At 40.3% G+C, this 18,783-nt stretch overlaps 1 pseudogene; it reads right to left on the bottom strand.

The window, feature by feature from the left end:
* Nucleotides 1-1,963: 1,963 nt before the first annotated feature.
* On the bottom strand, nt 1,964-13,528 carry LOC139467653 (uncharacterized; annotated as a pseudogene).
* Between the last annotated feature and the right edge of the window lie 5,255 nt (nt 13,529-18,783).

Here is an 18,783-nt window from a genome sequence, read left to right as displayed (position 1 = left end):
CTACCCATCCAACCCTTTATACCCTTCCCCCCCCCACTTACAGTTTTTTGGGAACGGTGTTTATACTATTATCATATTATTCATTATTTCTTCCCCACCTTCCCCGTCCGCGAAATGCAGTAGATGCGAAGCGGACGTTAAACCCCTTAAACCCACCACCACCATTTGTTACGTTTATGTTTCTTATCAAATGATTTTAATAGTGACCAGAACGTTTTCTGGTCTTTAGCCTTTGTTTCTCGCAGCTTTTTTTACATTCATTTTTGTAATTTTTAAGAGATGCTTTAATAGTTTTATTATAGTTTTTACTTGCTACATTAAAATTATATTTGTTTTGAACTGTTTTAGCTTTCCCATAAAGACGTTTGAGTTTGTGATATTCTTTACGGGCCGCCTTACAGTCCGCGTTGAACCAGGCTTTGTTACGTTTATTTAATTGCTTTACACTTGTAGTGCCAAAGGTAGATTGTGCTGCAGAAACAAGACTTTGTGCAATATTATTTACAGCGATATTTACACCATCTACTGTACTATTTTCTGCTAGAAGATCTAGGCATTGACTTATCTCATGTACACATTCATCATTTATACTATTTACATATTCATTTCTCTTTTCAGGAATCCATCGTTTCACCTTAGGTGATTTTGACGTGTTGTTGCGCTCGTGGGTATCAACATTATTATTATTACTTGTGCACGAGAGTGTGAAACACAAACCACAGTGAACATCAGACATGACTCCATCATAATCTAGCACCTTAAAGTTAGCGAGTATTGAAAATGTTTCAGGGGAGACTAGGCAGTAATCAACTACACTTGAGTTTTTGCAGGTGAACTTCCCGATGCACTTGTCTGCCCCATTTCTACCATTGACAATGAACAATTTGTTGTTTTTACACAACGATAAAAGCTTATGACCACGCGAGTTAACAACTTTATCCATAGAAGTTCTTTCTATAGATGAGTTATGATGAGATAGTACATCAAGATCTTGTTTCAAAATATCATCTGCCAGGTTATTTTCCATGAGGTATTCGTCAATTACGATATAATCAGGTAGGTCTTTCGTTCTCGAGTTGAAATCTCCAGTTAAACTTACATATTTAGACATGTTCATTATATCAACGATATCTTGCTCTAGTTTGTCAAATAATTCAGTATGATAATACTTACTATTCTCAGGTGGCATGTATACACATCCTAATATAACATCATCAGTCTCGCTTAAGAGCGACTTCGATATTTTGCACCATAGTGCAATATCACATGTTTTACTTAACAGTGTCACGTGTTTACTTATATTGTCCTTTACTGCAATTAATATCCCTCCTGATCCTCGAGTTGTATGACTGTTCCCTCGATTGTTTGTATAGACTTGATATCCTGGTATATGTACATCGTCTAGGTTTGTGAGTTTAGTTTCTGTGAAGCACAGTATATCATGATCACTTATGTTGCTAAGAAAATCTGGATTTAGGAGTCGAGTTCGAATTCCACAGACATTAAGCGATAGGACCTTAAGCTTACAGTGGTCACATGCATGCCCGTGCCTGTCCTATGTAGGTGTTCCAGTCGGTCTCCTTGTGTCGGCTCGTAGTTCGTCTATGGTATGATCTGTTGCTAGGATCCTAGACTTGGATTGTGGCAAGGCTTTACCAGGAACATATCTCTGTCCATTAACATATAGCCTGTCCACAGTCAGTGCAACTCTATCTCCTGCCATATTCGCTGCTCTCCTCGCTGGGTACAGTAGTTTACGCCTTTCCGCAGGACGACGACCCCCCTGTGTCGTATGAAAACAAACTAGCAAAAAGTGAGGTCGTCGTCCTGCGAATATTTTAATCCGCCAATCTAGTTAAACAATGGGTATCGAGGGTTATTTTAACAACTCGAGCAAGTAAAAAAGTGGAACTGGATTTGAAACGAACGAAAGAAAGAAAATAAGGGTGGAATATTGATTTATTTACAAATAATTTGAATGTATATGTACCAGATATACGTACATATAAGATTCACAAAAGTCATGGGCAAATAAGACAGTTTGAGAAGATGAGAATCTGGGTCAGCAAAGAAAATTACGCTGACTTCATTCTGGATCAGTCTGGTCTTCAGTTGATCGATTCTGCGTTGTATATCACAGAATTTCGTTTTTGGCGGGAGACGCTGGCCGGCCTGGTACTGTAGTAGATTACACTCTTCTGCTGTTAAGCTCTTAGAAATCTTATCTTGCACTTATGAAATCTTATGACTTTCTTTAAGCGTCCATGCCATCCCTCCAGGTGGTTATTGATGCGAGGGCCGTTGTTGTTGAAATGGTTCCAAGGCTCCTTCTCTGTCTCAACCCAGGTTGTGGTGACGTAGTCGCCGAGTTGGACACAGCGTTGGTCGTTCGGCATGTCAGCAATTGTCTGGAGCCATACATCATCAACCTGTAATTACAGAAAGAATATTGTAGATATATATTATTATCATAATTGGATTGTAATAATAATATATATGGTCACAAGAAACTTATTTACTCTCAATGCTATATACGATAGCATGTTGAGGTTAACCATATAGTAATTTACATATAATTATATTTTAAAATGTGACATGTTTCATATATCATATTACACTAAAACATACACCAAATTATACACATTTGGACTACCTGTATTGTTTGAGGCAGTAGCTGGAACCCTCGGTTCTCAGCAGTATCCTTGACCAGGCGGAAGGCTCTGTCGTAGGTCTCCTTCTTCTTGTCTGGCAGCAACAGGAATAGTAATACTGAAGAAGATCCATCCGTGTAACTGTGACACCAATTTGGCCAATTTTCGTGTATGTATGCTAGTGTGGTGGTTTTAGCTATGTTTGGGTCGGTTTGTTTATTTATTTGGCTAGCTAGTGTTGTGTCTATTTTGGATATTTTAAGTTTAGGGGTGAAGATATTTGATTGTTTGCAGTTTTGTTTAAGATTTTTAATTTGGTGTTCATTTAGGTAGTTTGTTATTCTTTGGGATATTGGGGTAAGTAAGGGGTGTATACCAGCTAGAGCTTGCTTAATATCTTGCTCTAGTCGGGCGAGGTTATCTAGGGTTGAGCGGCCAGGAGTGAAACCGCTTTGATCTGGGTTTATGATGTACACTCCCTCCACCATATGGTACGACCTCCTGCACGCAACACGCCAATCGCAGACGACGATGTTGCGCTGTCAATAGCTGTCCTCTGTATGGTCTAAAAGCCCTGATTCCATGAGCCCCGAGTCTCCTGGCCACTTTCTGTGGACTAACCCCGTGACCTAAGGCATTTGTCGCCGATGACGTCACTGTCAGGAAGCGATTTCGGAGGTGCAAGGTACGCAAGTACCGGTCATCATGGGGCGTGGTCACCCTGGGTCTGCCTGTTCTTGGCCTGTCAGCGGTCCGCGCTGTCTGTCTGTAACGTTGCATCAAGTTGGTAACGGCAACACGGGAGCAACCGAAGGTTCGTGCAATATGGGCGTGGGTGGCTCCCATCTGTGCCATACCCAAGGCTCGTTCACGTTGTTCAACTATGAGACGTGGCATTTCTTTTGTGTTTTTTTATCACTGTGGATGTCTGACTTGCCGTTGCACTCGTTTTATACCCTTACCCGCACGTGCATTTGCAGTTGTCCGTGGTGCACGTGTTTTTCACATTTTCGCGTGTTATCTCGCAAACATGTAACAGACGATTAACATTTTCTGCATACACTGTTGTTGTATTTAGGTTATGTGTTTTAGATAGACTTCATCGAATTTTTTTTTCTCTTTGTCTGAAATTTATATTTTCAGTTGGTAAAGTTTCTTTTGGACGTCAGTTAAGTTTTGTTTTACAGTCCGATGACAGCGTGTGGTTTCAATACTTTCACTTGGACATTTTGACTTTTGATGATTTCGGATTTAAAATTTATTTTTTTAAAAATGTTTTCATGACGATAAGGTGGGACTTTACTGAAAATGAGTTCAGTGCTCCTTTCCGGAGCAGAACTAAACAAAGTTAAAATTAAATCTTGATGAAACTTGCTATACAGATAAGTCTAGTGGTGAACTGGTGCCTTTTTGATGATTTGATTTTGTGTGTGTATATTTGCTTTGCTTTCATGACAAGTTGGGCTTATACTAAAAATGAGGCCTGTGCTCGTTTCCTCCGGAGAACTCCCAAACCGTTGAATATTTCTAGATGAAACGTGCTGTAGAGATCAGTCTAGTGGTGACTGGTGCCATTTGATGTCATCTCGTGATGACTCTTGTTATACATGAACATAGTTGCTGCCAACGATACCTTCGGCGCTAACAAACTGTATTTATCAACAACTGATTGTTGTTTTAAGCTGCAGTTAACATTATGTCAGTATTGTAGCGGTTGCAATTCGATGTAAATCTTGCACGATATGGAACTATACATTTTTCATTGGACGAGAGACCGATCGCATGATCGCGAAGATGATGTTTATTTAAGAAGTGATTTTCACTTTATGAACATTGCTGTGTTTGATCCTCATTCTCAAGGTCCATACTAAAATGAATCACACAAAGTGAATGTCAACTCTAATAATGCTTATATCACTGCTTTGTACAGCGAAAGGTGTATATAAATCTCCTGCAGAATGTGTGATTTACTGTTTACACTGACAGTCGTACAACAATCAGCTGTGTTGCTGAATAAAATTTCCTCAAAAGCAGAGTGAGTGAATGAGGTTAACGCCGCTTTGAATAGTATTCCAGTTATATCACGGCATATCAGCTTAATGTGGGAGGGAAGCCAGAATTGATGCAGGTCTTACGTATTTAACACTTTGATAAAATCCACGGGCACTGGTGTGGTGTTCACAAACCAAGGAACATGATCGGGGCAAACTGGAATTCGAACCCACGATCACTGGTTTCTGGCGTTCCCAAGGGACGCAACTCTGCACAGCGAATTGCGGCGACGTAGACGACTGGGCCACCCGTGAGCCTCCTCAAAACTAACTCGTTTTGTAGTTTGGTAACAACAAAATAGATTGAAATAATATTATCATTAAATGAATAGGTCTGTTAAGAACTTCCCCAATAAGTATGTCACAGTGCGTCGTAATACATTTTCATGGACCCGTGAAGATCCGGGGTAGAGTAGGTCTTTAGCAACCAATGCTTGCCGTAAAAGGCTACTATTCTTGTCGTAAGAGGCGACTAACGGGATCGGGTGGTCAGGCCCGCTGACTTGGTTGAAGCATGTCAGCGTATCCCAATTGCGTGGATCGATGCTCAGGATATCAATCACTGGATTGTCTGGTCTAGACTCGATTATTTACAGACCGCCGTCATGTAGATGGAATATGGCTGAGTGCGGCGTAAAACAACAAACCATCCAACCAACCATTTACATGGAGTACAAAGCGTCAAAATGTCCGACACGATCAACGTGAAGGTAGGGATTTTCGAATTTGTTAATGAACCTGAAGCGATTACAATTGTTATTCACCATTGGTCAATTGGCCGATCATTGAAAGGTGATCAAAAGGACTAAATGGATCGGCTCAGGCTTTAGCGACTTGGTTGATGCATGTCATCGTAACCCAAATGGGTGGATGGATTGATCTCATGATGTCAGTCACTGTTATTGTCTAGTCCAGACTTGGTTCTTTACAAATCGCCGATGTGTTATCGATATATGATGTATTTATAGTTCCGTCAGTATTACTTGTATAAAATGCAGGTTCAGAATGGCCAGTGAATTCTTGCCTCAGACTCAACCGCAAGAACAATATACGCATGAAGTCATCATAAAGGTTTAATAAATAAACACATAAACTGAGAATGTATAAAACAACAACATTTTACACTGCTTGCGAGTTCTTAGAACCAAACAAATGATTGAGTCGTTAGATAGATTTCTGTGTCACAGTTATATATATTTGGTCCGAGCGCTAATTACATATGGGGAGTCCGAGCGCTAATTACAAATGGTCGATCGGGTTCATAACATTCTGCGAAACAGGAGCTGTTATACTATTACGTGTTCACGACATCCATCCACGACTAACCCATCCTCAATATTCTCATCTACTTACTAACCAATCCACACACTTCTCATCTACTAAACTAACCCGCCCTTACATTTCTCATCAACTCATTAACATATCCAGACACTTTTCACCTACATACTAACCAATCCACACACTTCTCATCTACTTACTAACCCATCCACACTTCTCATCAGCTGAACTAACCCACCCTTACATTTCTCATCAACTCATTAACATATCCAGACACTTTTCACCTACATACTAACCAATCCACACACTTCTCATCTACTTACTAACCCATCCACACTTCTCATCAACTGAACTAACCCACCCTTACATTTCTCATCAACTCATTAACATATCCATACACTTCTCACATACTTACTAACCCATCCACACACTTCTCACCTTCTTACCAACTCATCCACACTTCTCATATACTTACTAACTCATCCACACACTTCTCACCTTCTTACTAACTCATCCACACACTTCTCATTTACTTACTAACTCATCCACACACTTTTCATCTAATGACTAACCAATCCACACACTTCTCACCTACCGAATAACCCATCCACACACTTCTCACCTACTTACTAAATCATCCACACACTTCTCCTCTACTGACTATCCCATCTACACACTTCTCATCTACTTACTAACCCATCCACCCACTTCTCATCTACTTACTAACCTATCCAAACACCTTTCGTCTACCTAGTAACCCATCCACACACTTCTCGTCGACTTACTAACCCAACACACACCCTCATCTACTTACTAACCCATCCGCACACTTATCACCTACTTACTAACCAATCCACACACTTCTCATCCACTTACTAACCCAACACACTTCTCACATACTCTTACTAACCAATCGACACATTTCTTATCTACTTACTAACCAATCCATACACTTCACACATACTTACTATCCAATCCACACACTTCTCATCCACTTACTGAATCATCCACACACTTCTCACCTACTTACTAACTCATCCACAAACTTCTCATCCACTTACTAACTCATCCACAAACTTCTCATCTACTTACTAACCATCCACACACTTCTCATCTTCTGACTAACCCATCCACACACTTCTCATCTACTTACTAACCAATCCACATACTTCTCACCTTCTTACTAAATCATCCACACACTTCCCATCTACTTACTATCCCATCCACACACCTCTCACCTACTTACTAACTCATCCACAAACTTCTCATCTACTTACTAACTCATCCGTATACTTCTCATCCACTTACTGACCCATCCTTACACTTCTCATCTACTTGCTAACCCATCCACACACTTCTCACCTACTTACTAACCCATCCACACACTTCTCACCTACTAACTAACCCATCCACACATTTCTCCTCTGATGACTTTCCCATCCACACACTTCTCATCTACTTACTAACTCATCCACACACTTCTCACCTTCTTACTAACTCATCCACACACTTCTCATCTACTTACTAACCATTCACACACTTCTTCTCCACTGACTATCCTATCCACACACTTCTCATCTACTTACTAACCTATCCACACACTTCTCACCTTCTTACTAACCTATCCACACACTTCCCACATTCTTACTAAACCATCAACACTCTTCTCACCTACCGAATAACCCATCAACATACATGTACATGTAGTTCAGATCTACTTACTAACCCACGCAGACAATTCTCACCTACTGACTAACTCATCCACACACTTCACACCTATTTACTAACCCATCCACACACTTCTCACCTTCTTACTAACTCATCCACACACTTTTCATCTAATTACTAACCAATCTACACACTTCTCACCTTCTTACTAACCAATCCACACACTTCTCACCTTCTTACTAACTCATCCACACACTTTTCATCTAATTACTAACCAATCCACACACTTCTCATCTACTTACTAACCCATCCACCCACTTCTCATCTACTTACTAACCTATCCAAACACCTTTCGTCTACCTAGTAACCCATCCACACACTTCTCGTCGACTTACTAACCCACCCACACACTCTCATCTACTTACTAACCCATCCGCACACTTATCACCTACTTACTAACCAATCCACACACTTCTCATCCACTTACTAACCCAACACACTTCTCACCTACTTACTAACCAATCGACACATTTCTTATCTACTTACTAACCAATCCACACACTTCTCACATACTTACTATCCAATCAACACACTTCTCATCCACTTACTAAATCATCCACACACTTCTCACCTACTTACTAACCATCCACACACTTCTCACCTTCTTACTAACTCATCCACACACTTCTCACCTACTTACTAAATCATCCACACACTTCTCATCTACTTACTATCCCATCCACACACTTCTCACCTTCTTACTAACTTCACCCACACACTTCTCATCCACTTACTAACCATCCACACACTTCTCATCTACTTACTAACTCATCCACACACTTCTCATCCACTTACTAAATCATCCACACACTTCTCACCTACTTACTAACTCATCCACAAACTTCTCATCTGCTTGCTAACTCATCCGTATACTTCTCATCCACTTACTGACCCATCCTTACACTTCTCATCTACTTGCTAACCCATCCATACACTTCTCACATACTTACTAACCCATCCACACACTTCTCACCTTCTTACTAACTCATCCACACACTTCTCATATACTTACTAACTCATCCACACACTTCTCACCTTCTTACTAACTCATCCACACACTTCTCATATACTTACTAACTCATCCACACACTTCTCACCTTCTTACTAACTCATCCACACACTTTTCATCTAATGACTAACCAATCCACACACTTCTCACCTACCGAATAACCCATCCACACACTTCTCACCTACTTACTAAATCATCCACACACTTCTCCTCTACTGACTATCCCATCCACACACTTCTCATCTACTTACTAACTCACCCACACACTTCTCATCTACTAACTAACTCATCCACACACTTCTCATATGCTTACTAAATCATCCACACACTTCTCATCTACTTACTATCCCATCCACACACTTCTCACCTTCTTACTAACTTCACCCACACACTTCTCATCCACTTACTAACCATCCACACACTTCTCATCTACTTACTAACTCATCCACACACTTCTCATCCACTTACTAAATCATCCACACACTTCTCACCTACTTACTAACTCATCCACAAACTTCTCATCTACTTACTAACTCATCCGTATACTTCTCATCCACTTACTGACCCATCCTTACACTTGTCATCTACTTGCTAACCCATCCACACACTTCTCACCTACTTACTAACCCATCCACACACTTCTCACTTACTAACTAACCCATCCACACATTTCTCCTCTGATGACTTTCCCATCCACACACTTCTCCTCTACTTACTAACTCATTCACACACTTCTCACCTTCTTACTAACTCATCCACACACTTCTCATCTACTTACTAACCATTCACACACTTCTTCTCCACTGACTATCCTATCCACACACTTCTCATCTACTTACTAACCTATCCACACACTTCTCACCTTCTTACTAACCCATCCACCCTCTTCCCACATTCTTACTAAACCATCCACACACTTCTCACCTACCGAATAACCCATCAACATACAGGTACATGTAGTTCAGATCTAATTACTAACCCACGCAGACAATTCTCACCTACTGACTAACGCATCCACACACTTCACACCTATTTACTAACCCATCCACACACTTCTCACCTTCTTACTAACTCATCCACACACTTTTCATCTAATTACTAACCAATCCACACACTTCTCACCTTCTTACTAACCAATCCACACACTTCTCACCTACCGAATAACCCATCCACACATTTCTCCTCTGCTGACTATCCCATCCACACACTTCTCATCTACTTACTAACCATCCACACACTTCTCACCTACTTACTAACTCATCCACACACTTCTCATCTACTTACTAACCAATCCACACACTTCTCCTCCACTGACTATCCCATCCACACACTTCTCATCTACTTACTAACCATCCACACACTTCTCACCTACTTACTAACTCATCCACACACTTTTCATCTAATTACTAACCAATCCACACACTTCTCACCTTCTTACTAACCAATCCACACACTTCTCACCTACCGAATAACCCATCCACACATTTCTCCTCTGCTGACTATCCCATCCACACACTTCTCATCTACTTACTAACCATCCACACACTTCTCACCTACTTACTAACTCATCCATACACTTCTCACATACTTACTAACCCATCCACACACTTCTCACCTTCTTACTAACTCATCCACACCCTTCTCATATACTTACTAACTCATCCACACACTTCTCACCTTCTTACTAACTCATCCACACACTTCTCATCTACTTACTAACCTATCCACACACTTCTCACCTTCTTACTAACCCATCCACACACTTCCCACATTCTTACTAAACCATCCACACACTTCTCACCTACCGAATAACCCATCAACATACAGGTACATGTAGTTCAGATCTAATTACTAACCCACGCAGACAATTCTCACCTACTGACTAACGCATCCACATACTTCACACCTATTTACTAACCCATCCACACACTTCTCACCTTCTTACTAACTCATCCACACACTTTTCATCTAATTACTAACCAATCCACACACTTCTCACCTTCTTACTAACCAATCCACACACTTCTCACCTACCGAATAACCCATCCACACATTTCTCCTCTGCTGACTATCCCATCCACACACTTCTCATCTACTTACTAACCATCCACACACTTCTCACCTACTTACTAACTCATCCACACACTTCTCATCTACTTACTAACCAATCCACACACTTCTCCTCCACTGACTATCCCATCCACACACTTCTCATCTACTTACTAACCATCCACACACTTCTCACCTACTTACTAACTCATCCACACACTTTTCATCTAATTACTAACCAATCCACACACTTCTCACCTTCTTACTAACCAATCCACACACTTCTCACCTACCGAATAACCCATCCACACATTTCTCCTCTGCTGACTATCCCATCCACACACTTCTCATCTACTTACTAACCATCCACACACTTCTCACCTACTTACTAACTCATCCATACACTTCTCACATACTTACTAACCCATCCACACACTTCTCACCTTCTTACTAACTCATCCACACCCTTCTCATATACTTACTAACTCATCCACACACTTCTCACCTTCTTACTAACTCATCCACACACTTCTCATATACTTACTAACTCATCCACACACTTCTCACCTTCTTACTAACTCATCCACACACTTTTCATCTAATGACTAACCAATCCACACACTTCTCACCTACCGAATAACCCATCCACACACTTCTCACCTACTTACTAAATCATCCACACACTTCTCCTCTACTGACTATCCCATCCACACACTTCTCATCTACTTACTAACTCACCCACACACTTCTCATCTACTAACTAACTCATCCACACACTTCTCATATGCTTACTAACTAGTCAGTAGTGGTTTATTTCAGTAAATCAGTTCACAGGCCCATTTTACAATATATATTCAAGCATTCAAACATGTTGCGCCACAAGTGCATGCAGTAACATCAATACTAATCAGTACAAGTGTATCTGTGACTATAGACATATGGTGGTAGAATTAATAGTTTATACAATGGACAACTGCTTGCTCCTCATTTTAAGAGCAAAGAATGTTAACTTGGCAAGATTATTGATTGTGAAAGCATTACTGGTGGTAAATGAAACTTGACATTTATGCTCTGATGAAGATATATACTAATAACTTGGCTGAAAGTTTCTTCTAAGATCGTCATAAAACGGACAAACTAAACAAACATGGTATTCTGTTTCTACATTTGGAATGATACAAAAGTTTGTTTACAAACACATGTGTCGAGACAGCTGACTTGCGCGAGCAGAGTTCCTTGTAGTGTTTACGTGCAGAAATGTAGGTCAGCCGGTCGCATGCCTCGTTGCTTGCATGAAATGCACGCAGCAATTGACGAGCTGTCAATCTTGCCAGCAAACATTCCTCATCGAACCAGTCGCAATGTTTTTGTCCAGTTCTAGCTCCGTTACTCGGTTTTCTAATTTTAACGCAGCAATTTTCAAGAGTTCTGAAAACAGTTCAAAGCATTATCTACATCATTGTTAATGATTTGATTGTTGAAATTCTTCTTAGTAGAATCATTGAGATTATTCCATGAATTTACGTATTCACTGTAAAAACAATCACACCAAACATACCTCTGACGCTCAGTGAGATTTTCACGGTAACAGTCAGGCATACTGTTTAAAGCTAATGAGTAGGTTATAGGTAAATGAGTACATTCAACTTCATCTGACACATCAAACTTTGTAATAAGCTGAAAAAGATTTGGGTTACACAACACATAATGGACAACACTCTGGTTATTTTACCCACACTGCTATCTGAGCACAATCGACCATTACAAATCCGGAGTCCTGTTGAATGACAGAAGATTAACAATGAGAGTCCACGTTTATTGAAAACACTGTCTTGAGATCTGCGTGGTAGGTTATCGTCTTGAATATAATCCATTTCATAATCGATGGGCAGGTAGGTAATATCATCGTTTTCAATAAAATCTGGGCGTGTACCATCACCGGTGCGAGCATTGAAATCACCATGAATAACTATCTCACAGTTTGGAAAGTCTGATTTTTAACTCTAAATATCGCATTCCAAAATATAAAATAAATCCTCCTCGGAGTGTAGGCTAGACCCCTCCGGAGAGAAATACACAGTGCAGATAAATAAAAGCGTTTGTCCCCCATTATACTTTATCCACAGAGTGTTGCTGGATGTTGATTTAAGTCGAGTGACTTGCGTCGAAATACTGTCTTTAACAAGAGTGAGTATACCTCCAGAGTTTCGTATTGCCCCTTCGGTTTTTTTTCTCAATTGGCTAAACTGTTGATATCCAGGAAAGCTGAAGACACCATCATAGTTCGCCCATGTCTCCACAAGAGATATGATATGAAATCTGTTAATAAAGTCCATCATACAATTATAAGTCATTTTTCTTTTCAATCCTTCAACATTCCAAATAACTATGTCAATAGCACCAGGGCTTTGTTTACAGCCTTGGCCACACCCCTAGCTCTCAGTGTTTGTGTAGTAAGAACGAGGTTTCCATGGTAACGTTTTCACTGCATAGAGTTCATTTTCATTTAGATTCAATTTATACAGTTTATTGTCATTTTGAATTTTGTCAAAATGAAAAGTTGCATATTTACCATCTTCCCGTGCTTTGTCCTGGAATGGTTTTAACTTCCGTTTGATTTGTCGAATCATCTCCGTGAAATCCTGCGAGATGTTTACATCCTGGTTCCGCAGTTTAGAAGTTGATCTCAGAATACGTGCCTTGGCTTGATAGTCTTTGAATGACACCAGTACCGGACGATTACCGCGGGACTCTGTAGACATGCGTCGAGCACTGTATATATCAACCGATTCCTCTATTCCAAGAACATCATGGATTACTTCACGCACTTTTTCTTCAGTGGTACCAGTGGTTCCGTAGTCTTTCTAAGTTCCACATTTTCTCACACACTTATCACCTACTGTCTAACCCAAAACACTCCTCACCTACTGACCAACCAATCGACATATTATTTATCTACTTACTAACCCATCCAAACATTTCTCACCTACTGACTAACCAATCCAAGCACTTACCTATCGAATAACCCATCCACATACATGTAGTTCTGATCTACTTACTAACCCACCCAGACAATTCTCACCTACTGACTAACTCATCCACACACTACTCACCTACTTACTAACCCATCCACACACTTCTCACCTTCTTACTAACTCATCCACACACTTCTCATCTACTTACTAACTCATCCACAAACTTCACATCTACTTACTAACCAATCAACACACTTCTCACTTTCTTACTAACCTATCCACACACGTCTCACCTACTTACTAACCAATCCACACACTTCTCACCTTCTTACTAACTCATCCACACACTTCTCATCTACTTACTAACTCATCCACAAACTTCACATCTACTTACTAACCAATCAACACACTTCTCACCTTCTTACTTACTCATCCACATACTTTTCATCTACTTGCTAACCCATCAACACAATTCTCAACTACTTACTAACCCATCCCTACACTTCTCATCTACTTACGAACCCATCCACACACTTCTCACCTTCTTAATAACTGATCCACACACGTCTCATCTACTTTTTAACCCATCCTCTCTCTTCTAACCTTCTTACGAACTCATCCACATACTTCCCACCTACTGACTAACCCAACACACTTCTCACCTGCTTACTAATCAATCGACACTTTTCTTATCTACTTACTAACCCATCCACACACTTCTCACCTACTTACTAACCCTTCCACACACTTCTCATTTACTTACTAAACCATCCACACACTTCTCATTTACTGGCTAAGCCATCCACACACTTCTCACCTACTGACTAACCCATCCACTTGCGTGGACTTCTCCCATACTTACTATCCAATCCACATACTTCTCGTCTACCTACTAACCCATCCACACACTTCTCATCTACTTCCTAACCCATCGAAACACTTCTCATCTTCTTACTAACTCATCCACTCACTCGCCTACTGACTATTCCATCCATATATATGTACTCCTGATCAACTTACAAACCCATCCACACACTTCTCATCTTCACTTATCCATCCACACATTTCTCACCTACCGACTATACCATCCACATACATGTACTTCTCACTTACTGACTAACCCAATACACTTCTCACCTACTTACTAATCAGTCGACACATGTCTTATCTACATACGAACCCATCCACACAATTCTCAACTACTGGCTAAGCCATCCACATACTTCTCAACTACTGACTAACCCATCACCATACATGTACTTCTCACTTACTTACTATCCAATCCAAAGACTTCTCGTCTACCTAATTACTCATCCACGCACTTCTCATCTACTTACTCACATATCAACACACTTTTCACCGACTTACTAACCCATCCACACACTTCTCATGTACTTACTAACCAATCCCCACACTTCTCATCTACTTACTAACCCATCCCCACACTTCTCACCTACTTACTAACCAATCCACACACTTCTCATCGACTTACTAACCCATACACGCACTTCTCATCTACTTACTAACCCATACACGCACTTCTCATCTACTTACTAACCAATCCACACACTTCTCATCTACTTACTAACCAATCCACACACTTCTCATCTACTTACTAACCCATACACGCACTTCTCATCTACTTACTAACCCATACACGCACTTCTCATCTACTTACTAACCAATCCCCACACTTCTCACCTACTTACTAACCAATCCACACACTTCTCATCTACTTACTAACCAATCCACACACTTCTCATCTACTTACTAACCCATACACGCACTTCTCATCTACTGATTAACCCATCCACACACTTCTCACCTACGTTTTATCTTATCCACACACTTTTCACCTACTTACTAACCAATCCACACACTTCTCATCTACTTACTAACCCATACACGCACTTCTCATCTACTTACTAACCCATCCGCACACTTCTCATCTACTTACTAACCCATCCACACACTTATTAACTACTTACTAACCACACGCACTTTTCATCTACTGATTAACCCATCAATACACTTCTCACCTACGTTTTATCTTATCCACACACTTTTCACCTACTTACTAACCAATCCACACACTTCTCATCTACTTACTAACCCATACACACACTTCTCATCTACTGATTAACCTATCCACACACTTCTCACCTACTTACTAACCAATCCACACACTTCTCCTCTACTTACTAACCCATCCACACACTTCTCGTCGACCTACTAACCCACCCAAACACTTCTCATCTACTTACTAACCCATTAAGACACTTCTCACCTACTTACTAACCCATCCACACACTTCTCACCTACTTACTAACCCATCCACACACTTCTCATCTACTTACTATCCCATCCGCACACTTCTCATCTACTTACTAACCCATCCACACATTTCTCTTCTGCTGACTATTCCATCCTCATTCTTCTGACCTTTTTCTCATCCATCCACACACTTCACATTCGGGCCTGGTCATTGATTGAAGTGCATTAATACTGTTTATGTTCTCTGTTCTGATGGGTTAGTAAGTACATGAGAATTGTGTGGATGGGTTAGTAGGATTACTAACTCATCCACACACTTCTCATCTACTTACTAGCTCACCCACCTACTTCTCACCTACGTACTAACCCATCCACACACTTCTCATCTACTTACTAACCCACCCACACACTTCTCATCTACTTACTAACCCACCCACACACTTCTCATCTACTTCCTAACCCATCCACACACTTCTCACCTGCTGACTATTCCATCCACATCATTCTGACCTTTTTCTCATCCATCCACACACTTCTCATTCGGGCCTGGTCATTGATTGAAGTGCATTAATACTGTTTATGTTCTCTGTTCTGAGTGTGGTTAATTCACGACAAACAACGACAAACAACGACAAACAATACGAGTTGAAAGTGCATTTTTTCAGTATTTACTCTTGATCAATTATCCACGTGGAGCGCATTAAGATTGATCAATAGCAAACCGCAATGATAAACAAGACAGAACGTACCGATGCAGGATTCCACAAAGCGGCTTTAGGGCTACGATAACCATGCGTTTTATTGACGAGGGTTCCAACAGTCGACTTTTTCAGTTCTGAAATACCGATAATAGTCTGTAATCAAAGTAGGTCACTGTCTGCCTCAAACATTGTTTTTTTCACATCATTATACCTAACTAGCATATATGACAGGGATTGCAAGTGTGCATCACGCCAACTTCAGAAGCCAACCAAAATTGGGAACCCAAAAGGAAAATGAATCAAGCCTCGCCAGGGTTAGTGCTACACCGCACGTCACTATTATGACGTCACAGTGGCCAATTTGAGGCACAAAATTTGACGTCACAATCGGCAAAAGAAAAGCGCCACACCTCAATTAAAGTCGACATTATGTGGACACCTTAACAAAATAAGGCAAGCCTTGTTCTCCGCCGCATGTCTCTACGTGTCACCTTGATCACTGTGACGCAATAAATAAAACGTCATAGTTAGATATATATCAAGCGCTTGAAATACACTGACTTACTTATTCTTTCGTGTTTTCTGCCCGAAATTTTTGTCACACATAATTTGAATATTGCAGTGCCAGCACCACTACATTTTGTAACCGATATTTGTAATCTCATTATTATAAAATACCCATCGACAATGACTGAGAAAGGTGAGTGATGGGAGAGTTGGGTTTAACGCCGCTTTTAATAGTATTCCAGTTATATCACGGCGTGTCAGCTTAATGTGGGAGGAAAGCCCGAAGTGATGCAGGTCTCAGACGTTTAGCACTTCGGTGAAACCCACGAGCACGGGTAAAGGAGAAAGGAGTACGTTTGTTTTGTTTGTTTGTTTGTTTGTTTGTTTATTTGATGTTTAACGCTGCACTCGAAAATATTCCAGCTTTATAACTGCGATCGAGTAAATAATCGAGTCTGGACCAGACAATCCAGTGATTGACAACATGAGCTGCGACCTACGCCATTGTGATACGTTGACAACCATCAACACAGTCAGCGAGACTGACCACCTAATCCCGCTATTCGCGCCTTACGACAAACATGGGTAGCTGAAGACCCAATTCTAACCCGGATCTTCACAGGTTGTAAATTAACCGGATGCATTTTCTTGCTCGAATAGTGATCACATAAGGACATCCTGTTAGTCACCTCCAAGGACTAAAATGGTTTATTGAAGACAAATTCTAACCCGGATCTTCACGGGTTCATAAATATTAGCTTCAGCAGTGACGTGGTCGTCAAATTGGCTGTTTCAATCGGAGGTGGTTATTGTGATTTGATATCTTCTAATGACCAATTTATGACTTCACTTCACTTCATTTATTTAAATAAATCTCGAACGGTGGTACACGAGCGAAATACAAAGTACAATATATTGATATAAACAATTTACCAAGATGTTTGGAATTTAATTTCACAAAGTATTTCCAATTACTTTAAACAGATGGACAATAAATCGCGATAGGTTTTTCAGGCTTGCAAAGGTATTATTTGTCAGCAATTTTTAAATTTAACTTTTTTGCCATTTTCTGTATTGTGGAAGTATAAGGGTAGTCTGGCTGACATAAATTGCATAGTCTGTTTTCTCGAGGTACATTATTCCATTGGCCAGTCTCAATCGATAGGTTATGGTTTATGGTTCTGAATTTTCAGTAATGACAAAGACATAATTTTCAGTCTTTTGAACTCGAGCGAATGCAACATTGCCAATTTTTAATAAACTGATATTATAAAATCTCGTCAACCTTTGAGACCACAGTCTTGTGCAAGACGACTTAGGCTGAGTAAAAATACTTTTCTATGAATATTGGTTTCAGCGGTGATGCGGTCGTTTAATCGATTCTTTCAATCTGAGGTGGTTATTGTGGTTTGATTCCTATGATTGACCAATCAGAATCGAATAATGTCCAAATTCATGGTGGAATGCCAAAAAACACATTTTGCAATTACATTTAGTACTAGCAACTAAATGTTTTTATTGCAGGTATATCATCTTATGTTTTGCAATTTTACGTCATTG

This window comes from Haliotis cracherodii, unplaced genomic scaffold, assembly GCF_022045235.1.
Source record: "Haliotis cracherodii isolate W230 unplaced genomic scaffold, xgHalCrac1.p SCAF_2, whole genome shotgun sequence".
Classification (NCBI taxonomy): Eukaryota; Metazoa; Mollusca; class Gastropoda; order Lepetellida; family Haliotidae; genus Haliotis; species Haliotis cracherodii.
This window is presented reverse-complemented; position numbering and strand designations above follow the sequence as displayed.